Source organism: Artemia franciscana, chromosome 20 (assembly GCF_032884065.1).
Source record: "Artemia franciscana chromosome 20, ASM3288406v1, whole genome shotgun sequence".
Classification (NCBI taxonomy): Eukaryota; Metazoa; Arthropoda; class Branchiopoda; order Anostraca; family Artemiidae; genus Artemia; species Artemia franciscana.
In genome coordinates, this window is record NC_088882.1 from 26,915,449 (window position 1) to 26,928,498 (window position 13,050).

A 13,050-nucleotide genomic window follows, 5' to 3' on the forward strand; every position below is an offset into this window, starting at 1 on the left:
AACAATTCTAATTAGCAGTGACCTAGGAATCAAACAAACAGTCCGGGAGGCAATCGAAATCAAACGAAACTTAAATAATAATACATCCCTAAATAGAGACTTGGGTGAATACACACTCAACCCTATGTACACAAAATTAATTATAGAAAATAATCTAATTCAAAATAAAGCAAAAATAGGAACGAATAAAAACAAGCCCAATCCCAAAAGAACTACATGATTAGCTGCAGAGAAGGCAAATATCGCAATAAGAAATTATTCCAATTTTTAATAAACATAGTTAGTTCAATGAATGAACCTTTTTAGCTTGTAAAATGTTAGCCTTTATCACGCAGTCTTGGCTGAATTTCCCGTTAAGAAGTGATGAATGATGAAATGTTAAGAAGTGATGTTAAGAGATGATGCCAAGGATATTTAAAAAAAAGAATGAATTTTTTAACCGAAAACTTTTATTGTAAGTGTTTTAGTGTTTATTATTTTCTTTGCTTAAGATGGCCCTTAGATATAGGGCCGAAATATTCAAATAGGTTTTGTTGGTTCACTGTCTTAGGAAAAAAAAGTCCTCATGAATTTCTCTTCTGTTGTTGAATTTATTTATTTTTTTTTTGGCTAAATGGCTCCCTCATAGTTTTGTGCGGACGATTTTGAGAAAAAGGAGCGGGGGACTAGGCCTAGTTACCCTCTAATTTCTTGGTTACTTAAAAAGGCATCTAGAATTTTTAATTTTACGAACGTTTTTATTAGCAAAAATACACGTAACTTACGAACTAACTTACGTAACGAATTTCTAAATTCCTATGTTTTTATAACGTATATGAGGGGGTTCGCCCCCTCGTCAATACCTTGCTCTTTACACTAAAGCTTAAATTTTGTCCCAATTCGTTATCAATGACCCCTGAATCTCAAAAGCCGTAGAATAAATAGTTGAAATCAATAAAATTACTTTAGCGTAAAGAGTGAAGTATTAGGAGGAGGTGAACCCCATCATGTGCGTAATAATTTCTGTTCGTTTCAGGTTTTAATGCTGCTCCTTACTTTCAGTTGAAGAAACTTTTTCACATTAATTGTTTCATTGCTCTTTAAAAAAATGCTTAAAAAAAATCCTGCGCCCCCTTCATGGAAATTCTATTACCCAAGAAAAATTCCTGCATGGAAAGTTCCCCCCGCATAACCCACTCCCTTCAACCTATTCCCCTCAACCAAAAAATCCCCCTGAAAGCGTCTGTACACTTCCCAATAATCATTACTATGTGTAAACACTGGTCAAAGTTTGTAACTTGCAGCCCCTCCCACGGGGACTGTGGGGGAATAAGTCGTCCCCAAAGACAAAGTTATTAGGTTCTTCGACTATGTTGAATAAAATGGCTATATCAGAATTTTGATCCGATGACTTTGGGGAAAAATTAGCGTGGGAGGGGGCCTAGGTGCCCTCCAATTTTTTGGTCACTTAAAAAGGGCACTAAAATTTTTATTTTCCGTTAGAATGAGCCCTCACACGACATTCTAAAACCACTCGGTCGATACGATCACCCCTGGAGAAAAAAAAACAAGAGCTAAGAGCTCATATGGCACTTGTGACGAGGCGAGAAGAGCTAAGAGCCAAGAGATCATATGGTATGAGCTCTAACAAAATTCTATGAATCAATAGATTGATTTAAAAAGGAAAATAAGAGGCTTAATGCCGGTCAAGATTTAAAATAAGAGCTCTGAGTCACAAAGTCCTTCTAAATATCAAAATTCATTAATATCCGATCACCCACTCGTAAGTTATAAATACCTAATTTTTTCTAATTTTTCCTCTCCCTTTTGCCCTCCAGATGGTCGAATCTGGGAAAACGACTTTATCAAGTCAAATTGTGCAGCTCCCTGACACGCCTACCAATTTTCATCGCCCTAGCACGTCCAGAAGCACCGAACTCGCCAAATCACTGAACCCCTCCCCCCAACTCCCCCAAAGAGAGCGAATCCAGTACGATTCTATCAATCACGTATCAAGGACATTTGTTTATTCTATCCACCAAGCTTCATCCCGATTCCTACACTCCAAGTGTTTTTCCAAGATTTCCCCCCCCCAAATCCCCACAATGTAAAAGATCTGGTCGGGATTTGAAATAAGAGCTCTGAGACATGAATTCCTTCTAAAAATCAAATTTCATTACGATCCGATCATCTATTCGTAAGATATAAATACTCCAATTTTCATGTTTTCCAAGAATTCCGGTTCCCCCCTCCAACTCCCCCGAATGTCACAGGATGTGGTCGGAATTTGAAATTAGAACTTTAAAGCACAAGATCCTTCTAAATATCAAATTTCATTAAGATCTGGTCACCCTTTCGTAAGTTACAAATACCTCAATTTTCAAAATTACCCCCCCCCCCCAATTCCACCAAAGAGAGCAGATCCGCTCCAGTTATGTCAGTCACGTATCTTAGACAGGTTTCTATTCTTCCCATCCAGTTTCATCCTGATCTCACCGCTTTAAGTATTTTCTAAGATTTCGGTCCCCCAACAGCCCCCCCCCCCAATTACGCTTGATCCGGTTGAGATTTAAAATAAGATATCGGAGTTACGAGGTCCTTCTAAATATGAAGTTTCATGAAGATCCGATCACTCCTTCGTAAGTTAAAAATACGTCATTTTTCTTATTTTTCAGGATTACCCCCCCCCCCCCCCCCCGCAATTGATCGGATCCGTTCCAATTATGTAAATCACGTATGCAAGACTTCTGCTTATTTTTCCAACCAAGTTTCATCCCAATCCCTTCAATCTAAGCGTTTCCCATCATTTTAGGTTTCACCACCCCAAACTTCGCCCAATGTCACCAGATCCGGTCAGGATTCAAAATAAGAGCTTTGAGACACGATATCCTTCTAAAAATCAAATTTCATGGAGATCCAATCACCCATTCGTAAGTTAAAAATACCTAATTTTTTCTAATTTTTCAGAATTAACCCCCCCCCCCCAACTACCCCAAAGAGAGCGGATCCGTTCTGGTTATGTCAATCATGTATCTAGGACTCGTGTTTTTTTTCCACCAAGTTTCATCCCGATCCCTTCACTCTAAGTGTTTTCCAATTTTTAGGTTTCTCCCTCCCATCTCCCCCCAATGTCACCAGATCCGGTCGGGTTTAAAATAAGAGCTCTGAGCCACGATATCCTTCTAAATATCAAATTTTATTGAGATCCGATCACCCGTTCGTAAGTTAAAAATACCTCATTTTTTTTATTTTTCAGAAATACCCCCCCCCCCTCAACTACCCAAAAGAGAGCGGATCCGTTCCGTTTATGTCAATCATCTATCTAGGACTTGTGTTTATTTTTCCCACCATGTTTCATCCCGATCCCTCCACTCTAAGTGTTTTCCAAGTTTTAGGTTTCCCCCTCCCAACTCCCCGCCCCCATCACCAGATCCGGTCGGGATTTAAAATAAGAGCTCTAAGACACGATATCCTTCTAAACATCAAATTTCATTGAGATCCGATCACCCGTTCGTAAGTTGAAAATACCTCATTTTTCTAATTTTTAAGATTTATTCCCCCCCCCCCCAACTACCCCAAAGAGAGCAAATCAGTTCCGATTATGTCAATCATGTATCTGGGACTTGCGCTTATTTTTCCCATCAAGTTTCATCCCGATCCCTCCACTCTAAGTGTTTTCCAAGATTTTAGGTTTTCCCCCTCCAACTCCCCCCAATGTCATCAGACACAGTCGGGATTTAAAATAAGAGCTCTGAGACACAATATCATTCCAAACATCAAATTTCATTAAGATCCAATCACCCGCTCATAAGTTAAAAATACTTCATTTTTTCTATTTTTTCCGAATTAACCGGCCCCCATTCCCCCCCCCCCCCAGATGGTCAAATCGGGAAAACGACTGTTTCAAATTTAATCTGGTCTGGTCCCTGATACGCTTGCCAAATTTCATCGTCCTAGCTTACCTGGAAGTGCCTAAAGTAGCAAAACCGGGACTTTAGGTTTCCCCCCTCCAACTCCCCCCAATGTCATCAGATCCAGACGGGATTTAATATAAGAGCTCTGAGACACAATATCATTCCAAACATCAAATTTCATTAAGATCCAATCACCCGCTGATAAGTTAAAAATACTTCATTTTTTCTATTTTTGCGAATTAACCAGGCCCCCACTCCCCCCCCCCCCCCAGAAGGTCAAATCGGGAAAACGACTATTTCTAATTTAATCTGGTCTGGTGCCTGATACGCTTGCGAAATTTCATCGTCCTAGCTTACCTGGAAGTGCCTAAAGTAGCAAAACCGGGACCGACAGACAGACCGACAGACAGACCGACAGAATTGGCGACTGCTATATGTCACTTGGTTAATACCAAGTGCCATAATAAAAAAATTAAACACGCATCCGTGATCTGTCTTGTGGCAAAAAATGCAAAATTCCACATTTTTGTAGATATGAGCTTGAAACTAATACTGTATGGTTGACTGATACGCTGAATCTGATGGTGTGATTTTTGTTAAGATTCTATGACTTTCAAGGGGTGTCTCCCCCTATTTTATAAAATAAGGTAAATTTTCTCAGGCTCGTAACTTTTGATGGGTAAGTCTAAACTTAATGATTTAAAATCTAATATATTTATATATTATAAAATCATATTTTAACTATGATTTAAAATCAAAATATATAAACTTATATGTTTGAAATCAGCATTAAAATGCGATTCTAACTGTTGTTATAAAAATTCCGTTTTTATGGCACTTGGTATTAACCAAGTGACATATAGCAATCGCAAATTCTGTCGGTCTGTCGGTCCCGGTTTTGCTACTTTAGGCACTTCCAGGTAAGCTAGGACGATGAAAATTGGCAGACGTATCAGGGACCGGACCAGATTAAACTAGAAATAGTCGTTTTCCCGATTTGACCATCTGGGGGGGGGAGTGAGGGGCCGGTCAATTCGGAAAAAATTGAAAAAATGAAGTATTTTTAACTTACGAACGGTTGATCAGATCTTAATGAAATTTGATGTTTGGAAGGATACTGTGTCTCAGAGCTGTTATTTTAAATCCCGACCGGATCTGGTGACATTGGGGGTTGGGGGTTGGGAGGGGGAAACCTAAAATCTTGGAAAACACTTAGAGTGGAGTTCGGTATGAAACTTGGTGGGAAAAATAAGCACAAGTCCTAGATACATGATCGACATAACTGGAATGGATCCGCTCTCTTTGGGGTAGTTGGGGAGGGGGTTAACTTACGAAGGAGTGATGGGATCTTCATGAAATTTCATATATAGAAGGACCTCGTAACTCAGATCTCTTATTTTAAATCTCAACCGGATCCAGCGTCATTGGGAGGGGCAGTTGGGGGGGAACCGGAAATCCTAGAAAATACTTAAAGCGGAGAGATTAGGATGAAACTGGATGGGGAGAATCAAAACCTGTCAAGATACGTGACTGACATAACCGGACCATGTCCACAAAAGATCTGCTCTCTTTTGTGGAGTTGGGGGAGGGGTAATTCGGAAAAATGAGGTATTTGTAACTTACGAACGGGTGACCAGATCTTAATAAAATTTGATACTTAGAAGGATCTTCTGCTTTAAAGGTCTAATTTTGAATTTCGACCAGATCCTGTGACATTGGTGGGAGTTGGAGGGAGAAACCGGAATTCTTGTAAAGCGTGAAAATTGGGGTGTTTTTATCTTACGAATAGGTGATCGGATCTTAATGGAACTTGATATATATATAAAAGAAATTTATGTCTCAGATGCTCCATTTTCGACTCGAATTGGATCCAGGGACATAGGGGGTTGTTGGAGGGAAACAGAAATCTTGGAAAACGCTTAGAGTGGAGAAATCGGGATGAAACTTGATGGGAACAATAAGCACAAGCTCTAGATACGTGATTGACATAATTGGAATGGATCCGTTCTCTTTGGAGGAGCTGGGGAGGGGGGGGTGTTAATTTGGAAAAATTTGAAAAATTGAGGTATTTTTAACTTAAGAACGTGCGACCGGATCTTAATGAAATTTGATATTTAGAAGGAATTCATGCCTCAGAGCTCTTATTTCAAATCCCGAAGAGATCTGTTGACATTGGGGGGAGTTGAAGGGGGAAATCTTGGAAAACGCTTGAAGTGGAGGAATCGGGATGAAGCTTGGTGGATAGAATAAGCAAATGTCCTTGATACGCGATTGACATAACCGTACTGGATTCGCTCTCTTTGGGGGAGTTGGGAGGAGGGGTTCAGTGATTTGGCGAGTTTGGTGCTTCTGGACGTGCTAGGACGATGAAAATTGGTAGGCGTGTCAGGGAGCTGCACAAATTGACTTGATAAAGTCGTTTTCCCAGATTCGACTATCTGGACGGCTAAAGGGAGAGGAAAAATTAGAAAAAATGAGGTATTTATGACTTACGAGTGGGTGATCGGATCTTAATGAATTTGATATTTAGAAGGACATCGTGACTCAGACCTCTCATTTTAAATCCTGACCGGCACTAAGCCTCTCATTTTCCTTTTAAATCAATCTATTGATTCTTAGAATTTTGTTAGAGCTCATACCATACGAGCTCTTGGCTCTTAGCTCTTCTTGCCTCGTCACAAGTGCCATATGAGCTCTTGGCTCTTGTTAAGAGTTTCGGCTACTATTGAACCGGGTTACTCATTACTACAGTTCGTTACCACGAATTGTTTGATTCTACTTTATTAAACAGTAAATAACTTTAGCGTAAAGAGCAGAGCGTTGAGAAGGGAACATTCCCTTTGATACACGGCGTAATTTCTGTTCGTTTTACGTTTTAATGTCACTCCTTACTTTCAGTTAAAAACACTAGTTTTTTTTATTTAATTTCTGAACGTTTTTGAATTAATGCATGTTCGATTTTGGCTCTCCGCACATAAATTATTAAAATGAAATGTGCATATTAATTCTTTTTTTGGCTAAATGGCTTTCTCTTTGTTTTGATCAGACGATTTTGAGAAAAAGGGATAGAGAAGGAGGCCTAGTTGCCCTCCAATTTTTTGGTTACTGGAAAAATCAACTAGAACTTTTAATTTTTAACGAACGTTTTTATTAGTACAAAATATACGCAACTTAAGAATTAACTTACGTAACGAACTTTCATATTCTTATAGTTTTATTATTTTTATGAGGGGGTTTGTCCCCTCGTTAATACCTCACTCTTTACACTAAAGCTTAAATTTTGTCCCAACTCTTTAAGAATGACCCCTGAATCAGAAAGGCCGTAAAATAAATAGTTGAAATTATTAAAAATACTTTAGCGTAAAGAGCGAGGTATTTAGGAGGAGATGAACAGAGATAATCTCTGTTCGTTTTAAGTTTTAATGCTGCTCCTTACTTTCAGTTGAAAAAACTTTTTCATATTTGTTTTTTAATTGTTTTTTTTTATAATAGTGCTAGAAAATCCTGCGCCCCCTTCATTGAATTTCTTTTCCCCCATGACATATTCCTCCGAGGAAAGATCTTCCCACAGAGCCCCTTCACCTCAACCCCTCCCCCCAAACCAAAATAATCCGCCTGAAAAATGTATGCACACTTCCCAATAACCATTACTGTATGTAAACACTGGCCAAGTTTGTAACTTGCAGCCCCTCCCCCGGGGACTATGGGGGAGTAAGTGATCCCAAAGACATAGTTATTATGATTGTCGACTATGTTGAACAAAGTGGATATCTCAAAATTTTGACCCGTTGACTTCGGGAAAAAATGAGCGTGGGAGGGGGGCTAGGTGCCCTCCAATTTTTTTGGTCACTTAAAAAGGGCGCTAGAACTTTTAATTTCCTTTAGAATGAGCCCTCTTGAGACAGTCTAGGACAACTTGGTCGATACGATGACCACTGGAAAAAAAACAAAAAAACAACAAATAAACACGCACCCGTGATCGGTCTTCTGGCAAAAAATACGGTAGTTCCACATTTTTGTAGATAGGAGCTTGAAACTTTTACAGTAGAGTTCTCTGATACGCTGAATGATGGTGTGATTTTCGTTAAGATTCTACGGTTTCTAGGGGATGTTTCCCCCTTTTTCCAAAATAAGGCAACTTTTCTCATGCTCGTAACTTTTGATTACAATGACTAAATTTGATGAAACTTATTTATTTAAAATCAGCATAAAAATCCGATTTTTTTTATGTATCTTTTTCTATCAAAATTCCGTTTTTTAGAGTTTCGTTTACTATTGGCCGGGTCGCTCCTTACTACAGTTTGTTACCACGAACTGTTTAAAATTTAATACAGAAGTGAATGTATTTTCCAATAATAGATGTCACTAACGAATGGTTAACTTGAGGAATATATAAGAAGTTGTTATTAAAAGCAAGCCATGTTCAGGAAAGTAAATTTGTAGATGCTGTTATGCTGTTATTTGTAGATCCTGTTATTCCCGGCTGAAATATATAAAGATTAGTAAACAATTCTAATGGCAGTCTAAAATGGCAATTATAGGTCTAAATTACCCTTTATTGACCAGTCATCACAAGAAAAAACTATTGTAATTTTGTAGCAAAAAAATGAGAAAATTATACAAAAATGTCACTGTTAATTTGGAGCTAAGAATACATTTAGGCCAAAGAAAAAATTAGTAATTAGTTCATAAACCCAATGAACAGGCACACAAATTAGGACGGGGGTTAGAGGGAAAGAAAGATGATCCATTTAGATTCCTTTGTCCCTCTTAGTTTTTGAGAAATAGCTATTTTGGTACTTTCATTGAACAAAATCAGAAAAAAAGTCTCTCCTAGATTTTGGTCGTCCTACCCTAGGACTAAAATGTGTTACTGAAAAGTGTTATTTTAAATTATATAATAATATCAGTATTATGACATAGAAAGAATATTGCCCTCCTTATTGATGAGTACCCCCCTAAAAATAGCTGCTTCTAATAATAGCTAATAGCTGCTTCATTGAGCATATTAAATAAAAACACATGTTTTTTTAATTGAAAGTAAGGAGCAACATTAAAACATAAAACGGTCAGAAATTATTTCGTATAGAATGAATATTGTCCCCTCCTCATCCCTTTGTTCTTTACGGTAAGGTTTTACAGTACTTTTAAAATACTTGTCATTCAAAATCAACTCTTTTGTCCTTGAGAAGCCGTTCTTAAGGCTATGGGAGTTATATGGGACTAGAACGCTATGGACGTTCTAGTCTATATCGACATACATGCAGAAATTCATTGGGTGAAAAGTGCTTCTCCTATTTTGGATACAGAACAATAGCGTCTAATGATATGAAAATCAACGTCCCACCATATATATTAGATATATGATAATATATGATATATTATATATTAATAATATTAATATATTAATAATATATTATATATTAATATAATAATATATGATATAATAGAAGTCCGCCATGTCTTAGAATATTAGAAAGGATTGAATTTGTCATATGCTAAGAAAAACCCAAAGAGTTTTAAATCCCTAAAATAGTTTATTTTCAGGCTAAATTGAATTAAAGAAAATACCAAAAAAAATATGACATCCATTGGCTCATCTGAAAAGGTAAAAAGGGAGTGTCCTTCTTGAAAATGAACCGTCTTTAGAAAAATCTTGGAAATTGAATTTAAAACTAAACTTAAAAAAAAAACAATCAAACCTCCTTCAGTTTGTCACTAGCCCACTCACAAAAAAAAACTCTTACGTACGTGTCCAGTCGGTAGCATTTTTTTGTTTCTTTATCATCTAAAAAATAAAAAATAAACAGACTGGATTATAAAAAATAAGTCAATGTGAGAGATAGAAAAGGTAGGATTGTGTTCAAAAATGGAGTTTCAAATCGGAGGCTTTACTTGCTTTTTTCTATTCAAATTAATGACAAAATCTATCCTATTAATGATTTAGAGACGCATACGGGACAGGAAGAAAAGTTTTGAGGAAGGAGATCATCTGGCCTGTACTTCCTTTTCCGTGGAAAATTTTAAGGCTTTGATGGTTTCTCCTATGTTTTCCTGGGCTTTTCAAAAACATTTTGCTTTACGTTTTGCACGTTTATTTTCATTCCCCTCCTCCCTAAAGCATTTTGTCTAGTCAAAATAAATTCTTAGATAGGTGTCTATTCTTCCGTTAGTTTTCCAGTGTATTATCCAGCACATACAAGTTAGCTTTATATGGCATGTCAAGATTGATTTTTTGGATCTGTTAAATTTGCTGGCCAAATACCAGATCGGTAGTATCGTCGTGTGTAATTTTTGTGGTTTGGAGCCAACATTATTGAAAGTATTGTTCTTAGGTTGTAGTTGACAATAGTATTTGTAACTTGAGAATCACTTTAAAATAAAAAAAGGTTAAAACAGCTTTTTATTTACTGTATTTTATTCTTCCGATATAAGTCCATTTTAAAGATGTCCAATTTGCCTTTTAAGCCTTAAAAAGTACCAATGCGATGTGGAACTGCCAGAAAAAAAAAATCGGAATGCAGGGATAACTTTGCCTGAAAATGTCATAATGGCGACACGGCTTTGTGCTGACACTTCCTATTTTACCTTCATTGATTCAGGAGTTTCCCCCACAATGCTCATCCAGTAATCAGATCCAACATTCTTACAAAACCGAATGTCTCCACGAGGTCACCAGTTTTTGTAACAGTATTTGAGAGAGGTATGCGTAAAGTGTGGAACTGGTTTTACTCATTTTTTTTACTAGGTCCTAGCCCCCCTTTCGAAAGGTCATTTCCGAATCACAGGGCTGCTAAACGTATACTTAACGAGCTATAAAATGAGAGAGAAAATAATTGGATTTTCTTGCAACTCTTTCAATCACATTGTTTACAATTTAGCACACTTGAAAAAAAAGAGAGTGGTCCCACTGTCTGATGTTTAATTGTGTTTCGATTAAGTTCCACATCCCTCAAAGCTCTGAGAGCTACAGCTCAATACCTATACCGGGATGCATGTAGTTTTATTTTGATTAGGTTTAATATCTTTTTCAACATTCTTTGGGAGTTTAAACTTAATACTCTTACCTATTCCTGATATACTGCACAGACACCGTTTTGACAACCAGAAGGCGTATGGTGTTTTTTTTTTTACTTAGTTCAACATCCCATTCGGCATTCCCTAAAATTTTCATGTTAAAAACTTGAAGCTGTGCCCAATAACAAATGGGGGGATGGGGCACATAATGTCCTCAAGTTCAACATCATACTCAACAATCTTTGAATATTTCAACTTAATATCCTTCCCTAACTCCTTTTGGAATATTGAAGATATACTCTTTCGACAACTTGTAAGTAACCATTAGCATTTCATGAAAATCCTGATTTTTCAGGGGGGCCCAAGCTCCACCACGAAGGGCCCTTTGCCAGCCATAATAATCCATTATGTCCAACATAATCCATTATGTGCAATTGATTTGAAATTACTGCACGCCTATTAACCAAAGAGCGTAATTACTTGACGACCTTTGGGGTAATTACGCTATTTGCTATTAATCATTGTAAACTTTGAAAGTAGGTTAGATACATAATAAAATTCTCGAGTTCTTTCAAGTGCCCATTTCCTAGATGATTACGCGAAACGAAGTGATTCAGGGGGGGGGGCAAGATGGAGTTCATGCCCACCCCAAGATTTGGTCCATATAGCGCCTCTGTAAATACCAGTAGCCGATGCTTACATTAATACAGATACGAATTCTTACAACTTGTATGTGCCTGGAGTCATTTGATTTAGTGTAATATCCTCCTCAATATTCATTGAAATTTAAAACTTGATAACCCAACCCTTCCGTGAGGTATTGCAGATAAGACATTTTGATAACCTAGATGCACTATGCTCCTAAATTCTTTTGATTCAGTTCAATAGCCTTAGTTTTAATAGTTTTAAGGTTGTAGTATTTACAGTCACAATCGCAGGAGCAGTGAAAGTACTAATAGTAGTAGTCACAGTCACGAGCACTAGCGGTTGCAGTCAAGAGCACTAGCGGTTGCAGTCACGAGTTGTTACACTCGTCGCAAGCTGTCACTATTGTATTTCCAAGCAGTTGTAGTCGCATTTGCAAGTTGTCACAGTCGAAAGTAGTTTTATCTTCTAAGGTGGGAGGGGGGGGGGAATTTATTCTGATCCCTCTCTAGCTTCACATTTGCTCATCATATTTGAATAGTCAGATGACCAGTTTCAAAGTTCACCGACAAGCAGGGATTAATTACTGGCAATGAAGCAACACTCGGTTGGTATTTCATTTTATGATCTTATTGATACAATCGCTATAATTAAATGCTTTCAAGGGTGTCACCTGGACTGTCCTTTGGGCCACCTGTCATGAACATAAATAGCCTTTGAATGGGTTTGTCGCGTGCCACTTGGAATCTTCCCCAATTGTTTATTTGACCGTTTTAAAATCAACGAAGGGATTGTAATTCAATCTTGCTCAACACCTGAGCTACAATGCTTAACAAATGGTTTCGAATTTCAACGACGTACAGACTGGATAACACTACTTGACAATTTGCTCCGTGTTAATTTTGTTTATAGAAGTTCTAAGACGACGCCTCAGCAAGTCTTCTGACACTGTCTCTATTATGTTTGCAACTCCACTTAGGGTCAAATTTAGTTTCGAAGGGCCTTCTGAGAGAAAAGAATTTCCACCCCTTATTTCCTTGCAAATACATTCCATAGATACATAGATCACTGCTTAATCAATGTTAACAACTGTTATCTCGTAGCGCGAAAGAAAATGTCAATAATATTGAGATTTGCGTATCAAAGCCTGTGTCTGGCATTACATAGCCAAGCCTTGCTACAGGACTGGGGAGGGGATGTGTACATATGTCTTACGGGGAAGAGAAGGGAAGTCAAAAAGTAAATTTCAAATACTGAAGGTTACTAAATTTTCATTTGATGCCTTTCGGGTCAATGGGAGATAGGTTACCCCTTAGCCTCTATTTATCTGAAGAGTATATATTCCAGTTACCCTAGTAAATAGTTACTGGAAGTATAAACCATTTTTTAGCTTTTTAACCAATCTCACAAAGTACCTTTTTAATAATGACCCTTACTAATAAAATGGATAAAATTTAATTCCTTCTAAATCGAAAGAAGGGACAGAGTGACAACA

General features: G+C 37.6%; 1 protein-coding gene across 4 annotated transcripts in view; it reads left to right on the top strand.

Moving 5' to 3' along the window:
* The window catches only part of LOC136039977 (uncharacterized), a 152,268-nt gene that overhangs the window by 21,947 nt on the left and 117,271 nt on the right, over positions 1-13,050 (top strand). Inside the window, exon 1 of one of the 4 annotated variants that reach the window (XM_065724035.1) lies at positions 379-454. The exons of the other annotated variants lie outside the window; for them this stretch is intronic. The gene's annotated coding sequence lies outside the window, so the exon portion shown is untranslated. Of the gene's footprint in view, positions 1-378; positions 455-13,050 lie in introns of those variants that run through there. 4 annotated transcript variants of the gene reach the window in all.